This window comes from Cupressus sempervirens, chromosome 11 (genome assembly GCF_028749045.1).
Source record: "Cupressus sempervirens isolate cs-2001-9-10 chromosome 11, ASM2874904v1, whole genome shotgun sequence".
Classification (NCBI taxonomy): domain Eukaryota; kingdom Viridiplantae; phylum Streptophyta; class Pinopsida; order Cupressales; family Cupressaceae; genus Cupressus; species Cupressus sempervirens.
The window spans coordinates 745,596,848-745,613,745 of NC_143128.1; positions in this window are offsets into that span (position 1 = coordinate 745,596,848).

The following is a 16,898-nucleotide window of genomic DNA, read 5'->3' on the forward strand; positions in this document are numbered from 1 at the left end:
AACCTATTGATAATATGGTTCAATATGAATAAAGAATTTTTTTTTTGTTGTAGCATTCATGAGTGGCACTGCTTCAACCCATTTGGTGAAGTATTTTGTTGCTATAATGACCCATTTATGTCCATTAGAATAGGGATATATATCATAACAATCAAATTAACAATCCATTGATAAAAGGGTCAGGGTGTTGTCAAAGGATGAATACCTTGAGCTAGTGCATGAACAAGGTTACCATGGATTTGGAATTTTTTATAGGCTCTAACAAAATCAATAGAATCCTTTTCCATAGTTGGCCAAAAATAATCTATTCTAAGAATATTTTTGGCCAAAGTAAAGCCACTATAATGTGACCCACAAATTCCCTCATGTACTTATTACATAAAATTTTTAGACTCCTCACTCTCTAGACACCTAACCAAAGTCCTGTCAAGACCCCTATGATACAATGTTTCATTTATGAGAGTGTAATGAGAGGCTTTTCTTACAAAGTTTCTCTTTTGGTTTTAGGAGTGGTGGTTGGGAAAAATATTATCTTTGAGTTAGGTATAAATAGGTTCATACCAAGATGCCAATAGTGGCATGTTGTGATGGTTAAGTTGTTGAGTTGTTATCCTTCCCATCAAGGTTCAAATCTAATGGGGATTAGGTCCCCCATTTGTGACCTCACTGGTTCATAGCTCTAGGTCAAAGCATTTACCCCTCTTTAGAAAAAAAAGGTTCATACCAAGATGATTCTGGGATATCAAGAATGCAAACAATGTGGGATTGGGGTAGGGAAAATATAGGTTGAACCTGTTGGAATTTACAATTGGGAAGATTTAATTCTAAGAGGGTAGTGTGAATCAAAAGTAACTAACTTTAACCTCTTTAAAATGTTTTAACTAAAAACATTCACATGCATCTAATTCATCTAATAAACATAAAAGTAAAGTCATGCATGAAAAAAGATAACACAAGATTTGGTAACCCAGAAACCCTCCAAAATGAAAAGGTAAAACTAGGGTGGGTATGGCACCCAAAAAGTATCACTACAACAATATGTAACTATTCAAGGTTACAAAGTTTGACCACTTCCAATGGTTTTCCCTATGAAAGGCATGTCTTTGTAAAGACTTTTCACCCTATTAAAAGTGACTTGGTTAAAGGATTTACAAATATTCACTTAGAATGTTACCCTATTAAAGGATTTACAATCCTATTAAGGATCTATAATATGGTTGCTAAACCAATATAGCTGTTAAGCCAACCTATCAGCATAGGGTTTCCATTCTCACAATACAATTATTAGAAATTATGCTAGAATGTCTTGACCTAATGGCTTGCAATCCTTAATTGCTAATTCTAGATCTTCATTCTACTTTGTCTATTCTGATCCTTGCTTGATCTGATATGTCACTCTTCACAACTCTGATACTCTATTCTTGATCAACTAGATTCTATAATGTTGTTCTACTCTTCTCTAAGTCTTTATACCCTTATTCAGTTTGCTTTAGTTCACCCATACAATGGGGTTTCATCCTCCTTTTAAATATTTCAAAGACCTAGGGTTAGGTATGAATCTACAATCAATATTCACTCTTCATTTCCTACTCAATTCTTGCACTTTTCCTATTAGTTGCATGCCTTCTCCAGTTTTCTTATTGGTTGCATGCTAATTACATAGGTAATACAAAAGATTCGATCTTATCTTCAAGATCCTTCGAGATTCATCCTATGTTAGCTCAAAAATGGTTTACATTTAAGTTTTTGAAGGTACAAACTCAAATGTTGATTCTATGTTACTCGACACTTACTAGTTGCTGATGCTCAACACATATAAGAATTTTGTCTCACTTGGCTACTATAGCAATCCTATTTCACTCAAAATCTATACTTTTCTTGGCACCTATAGTGACTCGGCATCACTCGACACCTATTGAATTCTTTGGCTCCGCACACACTGTAGCTCAGCTTCTGTATTATACTCAAGATCATCTTGAGAATTGGTTAAGTGTATTAACAATCAATTGTCAAAACCAATCTAAGACTAACAATTTCCCCCTTTGACATGAGTGGCAAAAACACTTAACTAAACATTATGAATCTGATCTTTATGAGTATACTACACATTCTGTTTGACATATGTACAAAACTTCAAAAATTTGTTCAAAAATTTTGTGTACCTCAAAATCTTGTAACTCCCACAAGCTGATGTGCCATTTCTGCGACCAAAACTATTGTGCTGAATTTGTCTCATGTTGATGTATCTAATACTCCTTTCCTTGTCTACCTTATCATTTTTTTGCCTTTGTTTCTATGTGCCCTATTTCTACTTTGTTTGTACTCTGTATCTATTCCCTCTTTTTCACATCTCTCTTACAATTTTTGCATCCTTTTGGCTTTATTCCTTTATTACTTCCTCAAAATGTGAATTTGAATATCTCCCCCTTTAGATATTCTTTATTACTTCCATCAAAGGATTTATTATCTGCCTCTTTTATTTACTATCTCCCCCATGCAATGAATATCTCCCCCTTTTTGACACTTATGTCAAAGGGTCCTAAGAATGAATATAATATTTAACCAAAAAAGTTATATTTACCTCCATGATCATCTTCAGAGAAGAATACCAATTATCTAAGGAAATTTTCAATGATTTGTATTGGATGGCTATCTTTGTTGCAAGATGTACTAGGCCTTCTAAGGTAGAAAGATGAGGATCTTTCTTTAGAACATTTTCTACATGGGCCATTTCCTTGTGTAGAACTTCTAAATGTGGGGTAATGGAAGATTGAATCTATATCAATTTTGCCTTAACATTGGTCTCTTTTTTTGTCAATATAGCTAACTCTTTCTATGTGTGAAGTGTAGTTGTAAAATGCTTCTCACTTTGAGCTAGATCTTTGGGTAGCTATGTGCTAGAAATCTTGAGATTTTGTTCCAAGCTCAAAATCCTTTGGCTAGTTTCTTGTGTGAAGAATGATGAGTCACACAATTTAGAGTACAATGAGAATATATTCTCAAGTATTTTTTTCACTTTCTCAACCTTCTTAGCTAATTCAACTTGTGAAAGTGCTATCTCACTAGATATCTTTTCATTGACTTTCATTTGAAACTTCTTTTCTTGTCAACCATTCTAATAATTTAACATTTGTATCAAGGTCTTCATTTTGTACCTGGTCCACTATGTTGGGAAATTTCTCCATGATGGGCTATGTTTCATCAAGGAATATGTCTTTGATTTCCACAAATGCTTGCTTCTATTTATACTCATTTATGAGTATCTCTTGTTTCTTCCTTCTCTCTAGTGCCTCTTGCACTTCATTTACCTATGCTAGGTTCATAGTCTTGGAGTCATAATTATGTATGACTATTTTTTTGTCAAGTGCAGTGTCTCCATAGTGAAGTGCCCTTGCAACCTTGGTGGAGCTTGAGCTTGGTGCTGAAATTTGCAGGGTACTGCATCAGTGCTTGACTTTTTCGTAGAAGCCCCTGAGGTAGGAAAGTTCACCAATGTCTGTATTTCCTCCTACTCTTTTTCTTTAGGGGTTTTCCACTCTTCCTTCTATTTATCTCTATTGCCTTGATCAATAATAATGATTTGAGGAGGTGCACCTTGGATTTGTGCAATAGGAATATCTTGTCCTATTTGTTCCTTTGTTGGCTCCTTGGTAGTTGCTATTTTTGTGACTGGATGATCAATCCTAATAGTTGTTTCATGTGTTTCTTGCTCTTTAGGTTGATCTACTATAGCTATGGGAGGTTGTGAAGTTGGTTCTTGTGTGTTCACCTTCTCCATAGTGATCTCTGCTATACCCTTTTGTAATTCTTCCACACTCAGCAAAACATAATTTGTGTATAGTTGTGATTGTAATGTAGTTTGGTGAAGGATCTTTTTGGGATCCTCTGTAGTCAATGGATTCATGTTCTAACCTAAGATGTTAGGAAAATCCTTCACAATTATTAGTTTTGTAGGTGTTGTGTGTGGAGGACTTGGTGGTGGCAGTTGGGTGTCTTGGACACTCTATTCTGGCTACTACTCCTTATTTGTTGCCTCTTCACCTTGTGTCTTCTCCACTATTTCCTCTTCTTTTTCTTTCTCTACCTCCTCCTCTTTCTTATTTTCTTCTTCTTCTTCATCATTTATTCCCTCAAAGGGGTCTTCTGGCCCTTTCCTTATAGTTGTCAGTCATAAATTAATTTGCATATCTATGTGGACTTTTGTACAACATCTTCAATCTGATTTTGCAAAATTCTAAAGGCTCTGTATTCGGGTGCAAATTTTCTCCCATGTTTCTTACTAGCCTTATTTATTTCACCTTTAGTTAGGTCTAGAATTACACAAGTCAATGTTGAATCCCTTATTTCCTTCTCCATTTTAAAGCAGTAATGCCATTTATTTTCTACAATGGAGCTTAGCTCCTTAGGCATTGAATTGTCTAGTTCAAGTGGGGTGGTCTTGAACTTAGAGATCATAGTGTAGATGGATTCTTCCACTATGTTTTGTTGTTCCCTTGAAAACTTATTGAAATAAATGGTCTTTAAACTGGTTAAATCTACATTATCTCTAATGTTATTACAAATATTTTCCAATTTAGACTTGGAAGAACGTCTTACTAATCTGAAATGCTCATCATAAGACTCTATCCTTTCTTTGTCTGATTCAGGAGGTAAAACATACTTTCTTCTCTTCTTTGATTCTACAAGCCCTCCTTGCTCTATTTATTTTTGTTTCTCCTATTCTTTTTCCACTTGGGTTGTTGCCTTGGTATCTACCCTTGTAGTTGGCTTGGCTAGGCTTGGCTTTTTTTCTTTCTTCTTCCCCTTTGGCTATGCAACTAGCTATTTTTGTGCTTTTATTTTTTTTGGCTTTGCCTTGGGTGCTTCTTGCTAAACACCTTCCTCCTCTTCTACATCTTCCCCCATTCCTTAGGTTAAAGAAAACATTTCCTAACCTTGTTCCTCTTCATCATCTTCTGGTTCTTCACCTCCTTCTTCTGCCATGCCTTCACCAAATTTGGCCTTTAACCTCTTAACAAGTTTTTCTTTCTTTTTTAGTGTGGAGGTAGTCTTTAACTCCATATCCAATTTTGATCTAACCATGTCATAGATTATAAAATGTGATGCACTTTTGTCCACTCCCTCAACTAATAGTGCAGTTATAGCTGCTAATGCCTCATTTATATTTATTTCATAGCCAAGAGGTCTTAACCATCTCATTATTTGTATGGTAGCTTGTATGTATGTGTAGTCAATATCTACAAGAAAGCATACATTATTTACATGTTTCTCTACCAAACAAAATGGAATTCTTAGCCTTTGCTTCATAGTCTTCTTGAAGTCTTCAAAATAGCTAGTCATTAGGTTCTCAAAATTAGCTCCCATATACTCTATGTATTCATTAACTTGAGCTATTATTGACCTATTTGCTTTCCACACTACTTTACCAAAAGAAGGAAACTCATTCTATACATAAAAATAATATACAAATCAAAATAGCACCAAACTTGCATTGGGCTCCCTCAGTTCTCCTTATAGCTACTAAATTTTCATTAATCTGTTGTAGTTGCAATTCTGCAAGATCATAAGTATGATCCTTTTTCACTAATTTGTAGCCTACATCCACTGTAATGCAAGGCACATTGTTCAATCTGTTGGATTGGTAGAATTTGTGTGTAATGACTTTGACAAGAAAATCAAGGTCTTGAATAGTATCTATCATCATCCCTCTCTTGTTCCACTTAGCACTATTTTTCTTCTCAATTGCCTCCTTAGAATCACTCCTAAGGGTCTTTGGCTGATCTAGGGTTGGGTACCCTATCACTCTATGTACAACCCTTTTTGTAATTTTCATTGGACCATCTTCCAACCAAAAGCTTCCATCATGTATTTTTCTAAGCACTAGCCTAATCCATTCAGTTTGAATACTGTGGGGAATTCTAGGGCTCGCATCAAACCCTTCTTCTCAACAATATGATATTCTTCCTTCAAAACTCCATTATCACATAGTCTCTCATAAGCTTCCCTCATCTCCATGTCTCCTATGGCTCCAATCTTACAGTTGTAACATCTTCTTACATCCTGAAACATAACTACCTTAGGGGGTATGATTGATAGGGCTTGAGTTGGGTCATTTTTATATGCCACTTTAGGGATTGGGTGGAAGTGAGGTTTTTTCACTTCATCGGACACTAGTGGACCTCAAATGGTTCCTTCTCCTGAGTTTTCTTAGAGCTAGAAGCCATTTGTGCAATCTAGGGTTTGAACACAAAGAAAATATGAAACTGTGTAGCTCAACACAAATGTAGATACCTAAAAATTGATGAAATCATGCTAAAATGCTATTGAAATTTGTTTAAACACTAGATTCTCTGCTATGAATTCACTCTATGCTCTTTCTCATCTTTCCTCTTCATTCGTGATGAAGAAAAATGATTGAAAATGTGATAATATACCCTATTTTCATTGCATTTAATGCTTAGTGCATTTACAGTTGTCCACTCAACTTCTAAAGGATTTTTGCATTACTTGACTTTCAATGGCTTTTCATCACTCGACATCCATAGAAGTACTACCCACTCAGCTTAAATTGAATTTTTCTCTTTACTCAGCTACTACTACCAACTTGGCTTCAACTAATCATTCAGCTTCTACTATCTCTAACAGTTAACTCGACATGCACTAAGATTTTACTCAGCATCTGAGGGCAACTCATCAACACTTGTAAAATTTTGAAATTTTAACTTTGTATATTTTTTCATGCTGAACTCTTCCTTTCACTACTTTCTTATTTAGGAATTGATGTATGATAAATCTTTGTAAATTAGTTCCTCATGCCTTCCTTTTGCTTAGTTTGATGATGTGTGACCACTTGACCTTTTAGGTGAAGTGATCCCTTCCTTTGATGTGCTACACCCATCTTTCTTCTTCCATGTCTTATTCATTTCTCCTTTGATGTGCTCAACATCTAACTTCTCTTTGCCTTTTTTGTTCTTTGAGTTAGGTGGCTTTGACCTTGTTGGGCAATTCCTACTAATATGACCAGTCTTCAAATAACTAAAACATGTGGTTTGGCTCAACCATCTACTATAGTTCCTTCTAAATGTGTTCTTATGCAATTTTTAAGAATGTGTCCATATTCCTAACAGTAATGATAGCTATACCTGGTGTTTTAGTCCCAATTGTAGTGATGTCCATGCTTATTTCCCCTTGCTGGCTGATTTTGTATCCACATAGTCTTTGATCTGCACTCAAAAGCTCTATGTCCATACTTCTTGCAAATGTGGTAGCGACTTTCAAATCTTGGTGTCCTGATGGTCTTATTCTTGTAGTTATGTGCTTGATGTCCTTGCTTATTGCACTTATGACAATGACTCGCATTCTTGGGTTTGTCATGTTGATGGGTATTCTTGATCCTGTGCATACATTAGAGATATGTCTTTTTTTACCACAAAAATGACAAGTAGGTTTAGTGTACTTATTTTTTTTACTCCTTTCTTCTATAGTCTTGGATGACTCTAGTTGTTCAATGCTGATGTATACGAGTCCTAAAGTATCATTGCTACCCCTTGGTGATCTTAGTAGCTACTCAAAGTATTTGGTGGCCTCATTAGGTTTGTTGAATCTCTCTAAAATCTCCTTCTCTCTTTTTAGTTCATTTTGTAGTTGTTCAATTTGCATCTGTAGTGTAGAGATCTCAATATCCTTGACATTCAGTTCATGATGTGAATTCATCATCCAACTTAGGGTGTCTAGCTGCATGTTTGAAATTCTTGCAAGCTCAATTGACTTTTCTTCTACTCAGTTGGTAAGGTTTCTCTTGTTTATAACCTTGTCTTTAATGGCTTTTTTATTCTATTCAGTCACCTCACAAAGCATCATGGCTTGTGATTCTTGTTCAAGCTTGAGTGTTCTAATTTCTCCTGCTTGAGCTCTATTCTTCTCCATCTCGTCTACTATTGCTACATCAAACTCTTTGAGATATCCATTTTCAAGAAATTTTGAGGTGTCAATCTCCTTGTATTGTGTATCATTCTTAGCTATGGAAATATCTCTTCTTCTCTTTAAGGATTTTCTCAGTTATTCTTTGGCTTCTTCCAAAGCATATAAAGAAAGTTGTATATCTATTGACTAATTCTCTATGAACTTCCTAAGTTTGTAGACTTTAATTTCTATATTTTTTCTCCAAGTTTTAAGGCTCCTCCTTGTGAGAACTTGGCTTTGATACCAATTTTTTGAATTTACAATTGGGAAGATTTACTTGAGGGGGAGGGGGGGGGGGGGGGGTGTGAATCAGAAGTAACTAACTTTAACCTCTTTAAAACCTTTTAACTGAAAACATTCACATGCATCTAATTCATCTAATAAACATAAAAGTAAAGTCATGCATGAAAATAGATAACACAACATTTGGTAACCTAGAAACCCTCCAAAATGAGAATGTAAAACTAGGGTGGGGATGACACCCAAAAAGTATCACTACAAAAATATGTAACTGTCCAAGGTTACAAAGTTTGACCACTTCTAATGGTCTACCCTATAAAAGGCCTATCCTGTTAAAGACTTTTCACCCTGTTAAAAGTGACTTGGTTAAAGGATTTACAAGCATTCACTTAGAATGTTACCCTATTAAAGGATTTACAATCATGTTAAGGATCTACAATATGGTTGCTAAACCAATATAGCTACTAAGCCAACCTATCAACATAGGATTTCCATTCTCACAATACAATGGTTAGAAAGTATGGTAGAATGTCTTAACCCGATGACTTGCAATCCTTAATTGTTGATTCCAGATCCTCATTCTGATGTATCTATTTTGATCCTTTCTTGATCTGATATGTCACTCTTCACAACTCTGATACTCTATTCTTGATCAACTATATTTTGCAATGATGCTCTACCCTTCTAGAAGTCTTTACACCCTTTTTCACTTTGCTACATTTCACCCATACACTTCTCTCATCTATGCATACAATGGGGTTTCATCCTCCTTTTAAGGATTTTGAAGACCTAAGGTTAGGCATGAATCTATGATCAATATTCACTCTTCATTTCCTGCTCAATTCTTGCACTTTTCCTATTGGTTGTGTGCCTTCTCCATTTTTCTTATTGGCTACATGTTGATTACATAGGTAATGCAAAAGATGATATTATCTTCAAGATCCTTCAAGATTATCCTATGTTGGCTCAAAAATGGTTTACACCTAAGTTTTTGAAAGCACAAACTCATATGTTGATTTTGCATCACTTGGCACTTACTAGTTGCTAATGCTCAACACATATAAGAATTTTGTCTCACTCAGCTCCTATAGAAATTTTATTTCACTCAGCATCTATACTTTTCTTGGCACCTATAGTGACTCAAAATCACTTATCACTCGACACTTGAACTTCTCTCAGCACCTAAAGTTCACTCATCACCTATTGAATTTTCTAGCTCAGCACACACTATAGCTTAGCTTCTGTATTATAATCAACATCATCTTTAGAATTGGTTAAGTGTGTTGACACTCAATTGTCAAAACCAATCTGAGACTAATAGAACCACCTCCTCTACCAAGAATTCAAAACATTTATTTTGATATGGTGACTAGAGTAAAGAATTCAAGGTAGCCATAGAATCTTCCACTTTGTTTTTCTCTCTTGGAATCTACTCAAACATAATGATAACAAAGCATTCATTTAGTGCATCCACCATTTGTTTATATGGAAGAAGTTTATCTTCTTTCATTTGATAAACATCATTGACTTGGTTTATAACCAACTAAGAGTCCCCATATACTTCTACTATTGTTAGCTTCCATTCTAATGCTAACTTGATGCCAAGTACTAGAGCCTCATATTTGGTCATGTTGTTGGTACAAGGAAATAAGAGCTTGTATGTTTTAGGTATAGTGATTCCTTGAGGAGTAATGAACAAAATTTTGGCTCCTGATCCATGATGTGTATGAGAACCGTCAAAATGTAACTTCCATGTTATTGGTTCTAGATGAAGGATGTGTTCATCTAGGAAGTCTACCTCAATGGGGTAAAATCCCTCCAAGGGTGATTTGGCCAACTGATTAGTGATAACCTACCCTATATCAAATTCACTCAAAATCATTACCCATTTAGCTAACCTCCCAATCAATGTTGTTTTACTTAGAATATATTTTAATGGATCTATTTTGGCAATAAGTTTGACCTTGCATGCTAGGAGGTAATAACATAAATTTTGGGAAGAAAAAACCACTGCAAGGCATGCATTCTCTATGCAAGTGTAATTAAGCTTGTAGATCACTAGAGTTCTACTAATGTAGTAGATTGCCTTTTCATTGCCTCAGTCATTTTTTTGTGCCAAAAGTGCTATAATGACCTATTAGTTACTAAAATATATAGCAATAGGGTTTTTCTTGGAATGAGTGGCATCAAAATGGGTAGGTTGATCAAGTACTATTTCAACAAATTGAAGGATGCTTCACACTATTCATTCCATTGAAATACATTTTTTAATGGAGAAGATGAGTAAAAGGACTACATTTTTTGGCCAACTGAGAGATAAATCTCCGTACTAACTGAAGTCTTCCTTGTAGGGTTCTTAACTTGTTTAGGTTTTTAGGTGCTTTCATTTCCATGATTTCTTGTAGCTTTTTGGGATCACCTTCAATTCCTTTTCCAAAAACAATGTAACCTAATAATTTTCTAGACTTCACTCCAAAGACACACTTCTTTGGATTTAGCCTAACATTGAATGCTTCTAGCCTTATAAAAATTTGAGCTAAAAGATTAAGGTGTTCTTCTCTTGTATGTGACTTAACTAGAATGTCATCCATACATTCTTCCATTACCTTATGGATCATATCATGAAAAATGGTGTTTGTGGCTGTTTGGTATGTGGCCCTTATATTTTTTAGGCCAAAGGGCATAATATTCCAAAAAAAGTTCCCCAAGCACAAGTAAATGTGGTCTTTTCCTCATCTTCTAGAGCTATTTTTATCTTATTTTAACCTAAAAATCTATACATTAAAGAAAAAATGGAATGGCCAACTGTGAGATCTACTCTGGTATCAATATTGTGTAGTAGAAAATCATCATTAGGGTAGCCCATTCTCTAAAATTAATACAAATCTAGATACTATCATCATTCTTTGATATTGGAATAATACATGATATCCAAGAAGCATAGGCCAATAGTCTTATGAATCTTGTTTGAAGAAGTTCTTCCAATTCTGCCTTGAATAGTAATGCAATGTGAGGATGCATTTTTCTAAGTTTCTACTACATGAGTTTTTCTCTAGGTGCAATGTTGAGATGATGTAGATTCAAGTTTAGATCTAAGCCTAACATGTCAGCATATGACCAAGCAAAGTTTATTTGCATTTCTTTAAAGAATTTTATGAAATCCTCTCTTTCAGAAGATGTTAGAGACACTGCCAAATGAATAATTCAGGGGTCTTTTACCAATCCAATGTTAACTTTTTCTATTGGCTCAACTATGATCAAAGATGTTTCTTCAAAATGGTAATGTATCAATGGTCCCATTGTCAAGTGCCACAATTAGGTTTTCACCTTTAGATACATCATCTTTTATTCTATTTGTTTTTGCATCTAGCCCAAACACATGGTGACTTTGGTTGCTAGATCTTTTTATTATTTTTTGATGATTAAGGCCATTAACACATTATTGGTCCCTTAATCTAGTGTTAATTTCAGGATCTAAAGGTGAGTCAATCGTATTTTGGTATATATTTATATCATGGTCTACATCGAAGGTAAGAAGGTCATGAGGTGTTGTATCCTAATTAATAAACTTAGGATAGATTAGGGTCAATGGTTCAAGATTATAGGCCAAATCAACTAGGTTCAAAGACATAACTTCATTTGATGCATCATGCATTGTATAACTTAAGTCAATAATGTGGGATTTTTCAAGGTGATCTAGATAACTATGGTCATGAAACCACTCACTATACTCATTTGTAATTTCTTATGGGAAAAAGTGTGGAAATAAAGCCTAAATAGGGAACTCGCTATCATCATTTCTTCTCTTAGATGGTTCAAACCATCAAGTGTTTGGTTATTTGGGTGATATGTTTGGTCTAGCTACATAGGATCAAATCTCTATCCTAAAATGTCATTGGACATTTCTAGAAATAAAGTGGTTTCTGGACTTGAGTGTGCTCGCATGGGTTCAACAACCTATTCCAAAATGTTTTTTGAATACCCCTAATATGAAGTGAGTTCTAGAGTTGGTTTGAGGTTCATGTAAAATGTAGATTCTTGTCCACTTGTGGTTTGTGGATAACAAAGGTGAATGAAAATGTATTCTTTGTCTTGGGTAGACTCCTTAGATAAAGATTCAAAGTCCCATAGAGTAAAATAATTAGTTGTTGAAGTGTTGTCACCATTCTCACAATCATTAGTACCCAAGTGAGGTTCCTCAATGGTATGGATGTTTGAAAAAGATGATTTCATGGCTCCCAAGCATGTCACAAAGTTCTTAATGCCTACTTTTTTGTTAGGGACCCAAGCTTGTTTAGAAGAAGACATTTTGTACAAGTGTTGTTGGTTAGGAAAATGTTGTAGTTTGGAATAAAATGGTAATTTTTCAACGAGGTATTTTAGGTAACCAACACCTATCTTAATTTTATAGGATCTAATTTTTTCTTCTAATGGTTCTACCAAACTGTTAGTACCTCTAAGTGGACCTGTACCAATATATCCCATTTTCTTCATTATATCCAAACCTTTACTAAAGAGATGGGGTGAAATGTCAACATGTTGAACTCTTTGGTCTTCACCTTCTAATGCTATAAGTGATGAACTATCTATAGGTGTAGTGATCAATGAAGCTTTGCCTCTAAAAAATGTTGATTATACATTAGAGGGAGTATAGTTGAAGATGGTTTACCATGTGATTTAGGAGATATGGGTAAGTCAAATAGAGAAACAAAATATTCTTTTACTCCTTTATGTTGAATTTGCAAATTACATTCAAAGGTTTTCATTTCTTTTTTCATCTTTTTACAATGTATTTGTTTCCCCTCTAATTTTGAAAGTGATAGAAGAGCTAAAGAAGTAGAACAATCAACCTTCTCTTTATCCTTAACTAGTGTTTTTTGGGGATTGTTTTCTTGATCATGAGAACTAGAAGTTGTTGCAGTCATAGGTCCTATTCTTTGATCTATATTGTTAGAGATACTATGAATAGGAGATAAACTTGGAACTGGAGTTAATTTAGAGTCTGTATGTTGATTCATTTTGGCAGTCATGTCTTTCCTATTGTGACAAACAAAAGAGTTACAATACTAAGTGTAGTTTTGATCCCCTACTATGGTAATTTCTTGCCCCATGTATGGAAATTTTAGGCATTGGTGATATGTAGATGGAATAGCTTGCATGTCATGTATCCATGATCTATCCAAGAAAATATTATAGGTCAACTTAAGGTCAAGAACTTGGAAAATAGTTTCTTTGATCACAAGACCAACTCTTATAGATAGAATAACACCCCCTTTAGAAGATCTTTCATGTTCATCATACACCTTGATCAATATTTTCTTCAATGGATCAATAGTATCCTCCAAATATCCTAATTGTTTTATGAGACTTAAACTGTACATGTTTAGGCCTATACCCCCATCAATCATTGCTCTTTTAACTTGATGTCTACAGATGAAGACCTCTATGTGCAAGGGGGAATTTTGAGGTTAAGCAAAAGACATGTCATCTTGGGCCAAGAAATGTTGGAATTATGATATATTTTTCATTAATGCAAACACTTATTCTACCCTGAATGCTTATCTTGCTCATCACTTAGTCTCAAGTATATACTGAGCATTCAGTGGTTACCTTATAAGTTCAACAGGTAAACAGTTCTCACTGAGCATTCCAGAAGATATCGAGTGAAAAAGGTAAAAGAAGTTTAGCAGTGTTTACCGAGTGATAAAGGTAATCAAAGATCAGCATTATTTATCGAGTGAAAAAGGTAATCGAAGATTAGTAGAGTTTACCGAATGAAAAAGGTAAACAAAGGATTCAATGTTTACTGAGCTAAGCAAGGTAAACAAAGAAGATAGTTTCTACCAAGTAACACTACATCTACCGAGTCACCAATGGCTACCGAGTTCCAAGCAATGTTCTATGACTAGTATGATTTGAGTCTCTACTTATACCAAGTGCATGATGATGCCTAGTAACATAGTGGATGCTGAGTATCAGAAGGTCATTGAGTTAATTCAGTGAACCCGAGTTTACTAATGGGTCGACTCAGTAATGTTTTGTTCACTTGTGTTTTGGCCGACCTTGTAACTGTAAAATAGTGGAATGGTATATATATAATGTATGATATTATTTTTGATATATGAATAGGGATGTGAATATATTTTGGTATAAAAAGAAGAAAGTATTGTTCACATGTGAAGAAGGTATTGCTATCAGCAGCAAAGCAAAAGGAATACAGCAAGGTCAGCATAAGGAGCAAAAAAGTTATATCTATCACATCAAGTGATCAATGCAAAAGGATCTTATCAGTAAACAAGTTGTAAGTAGATCCACTATTTCATCCTAATAGGTGAATCAATTTTTAAAAAAAAATCCTTTAACAAGGTAGACTTAACAGTCTTTTGTAAATCTCCTAACAGAGTGCATACTTCACTATATGTTTGTAAAACCCTCTAACAAGGTGGATCTAGCAGTCCTACTTGCTCCTAACAGGGTAGATCACTAGAAGTGATCATTGTAAGCCTTAACTAGCCAACTTCATACTGCAGTAATGAAGTTTTGTGGGTATCATCCCCACCCTAGTTTTACTTTCTAATTGGAAGGTTTCTAGGTTACCAATTCACTGTGTTCATGTGTTATGAATGATTGATCTTTCATTTATGTAGTAGATTAGATGAATGAATGATGAATGGTTAAAATGCATAAGATTTTATATGTTACTGATTCACCCCTCCCCTCTTAGTAACACATTTCATCTTGAATATTTCCAACAAGAAAGAGACACAATGAGGTCCAATGAGACTGTTGACCATATTCTAAAACCTTGCGACATCCAAATTATCAAATACTAAGTGTTCTAATTATAATAGAAAAGATTAAATTTTGAGATTGGGGGGGGTGGGGGGGAGGGTGAATCAATAGTTTAAACTTTGACCCATAAAACATTCACCACACATCCATCTCATACATTCAATAAGTAAACTAAAATAGCATGTAAAACATGTACATCTCAATCATGTAATCAAATAAAATTTCACACATATATGAGACTAGATATGATTACCCAGAATCCCTCCAATGAGAAGGTAAAATTGGGGTGGGGATGACACCTACAAATCTTCACTACTATAGTAATAAAGTTTATCCAATGAAGGTTAAAATTTTTGATCATGAGACATAATCTACCTTGTGAAAGGTGTGCCTTATTAAAGGCTTAGAAAGACCATTACGTCTCACCCTATTAAAGGATTTTAACACCATGTTAAAAGTGTGCCTTGTTAAAGGACTTTAACTCACAATTAAGTAAGCACCTTGTTAGAGGATTTCAATATAGCCTGTTAGGACTACTTTGTTAAGAAATTTAATTGATTCACCTATTAAAATTAATGTGATGTGGAGCCTAATTAGACTCAGAAGTTTATTTGACACAATTTCCCTTTAGATTATTTCTATGGAGGTTTGGGGGCAACACCTCCAAGATGAGGTCAAGGGGTAGTGCCCCTGTGGGGTCTTGGGGTAGCAACCCAGGTGCACTCCTTATCATAGTATAGGATGGGATCAAGAGGCAACACCCTTGCGAGGGTTTTTGGCACAGTGTCCCTGAAGCCAAAAATGACCTCATATTGTAAAAGGTATCGGCTGCTATTTTCTATTATTCTAGCCCTAATTTTGCAAGTGGCACAAAGCTTGTATAAAAAGGCTTAGGGTTAGGGATTTTCATAATGTGTGATGTGAAAAATGGTTCTTATAGTGGTATTGAACTATAAGGGAGTACAAATTGTAATTAGGTTGTAATCACTAGATCATAATGATATTGGACTCGCTATTGGTGGACGCAGCCTAAGGATTGGGTGAACCATGTTAAATCTTGGTGTCTTGTGTTCTTTTATGTGTGATCTACTATTTTTTGATATTGGTTATATTTGTATGCAATTTTTATTTCTATCTGAGATTAATCCTAACAAAAATGACTCAGCATTGATTTTGCAGTTATCACTTTTTGCTTGATGACATATCACCTCTAAATTGATGTATTCTTGATCCTTCTTGATCGATGTCTCTCTATTGCATACTATTTATTTCCTCTATTCTCCTTTAAATGACTATGTAATGCAATTTCATTTCACAATTCCTTAATCACCATGAATGCTCTATTTGCACATGAAAGCTTCTCACTTTCCTCCTTCTAGATGCATATGAATTTTTAGGGTTTGTTCTCCTTAAGAAGATCTAGGTGACTTAGGGTTAGGTATGAATCAACAACTGTGATTCATCCATTTTGCCACTTACCTTCTCTTTTCCTGATTAGATGCATGTAATTCATAGGGATTCCAACTTAAGATTCATCCTTATCATCAAAATATTGTAATTCAATCTATAAGTTGGCTCAAAAATGGTTTACATAGTAGTTTATGCCATTAAAAAAAACTATGAAAAACTATGTTACTTGACATCTACAGTCTTTGATGGTCAGCATATACTAATTTCTATATTGTGACTCAGCATCTGAATGACTCAACATGCAATACTTACTCAATGTCTATATCACTTAGCATACACTGTCTACTAGGAACTTGAGTGACTCAACACATGAGTGCCTTGACACTCACTATGAACTCAGTATGCTCTATCTTATGAATGTTGTGCTTGGCATGTACTACTTGTTCAAGATGAACTAAGTAAATTACTTAAGTGTGTAGACACTCACTTGTCAA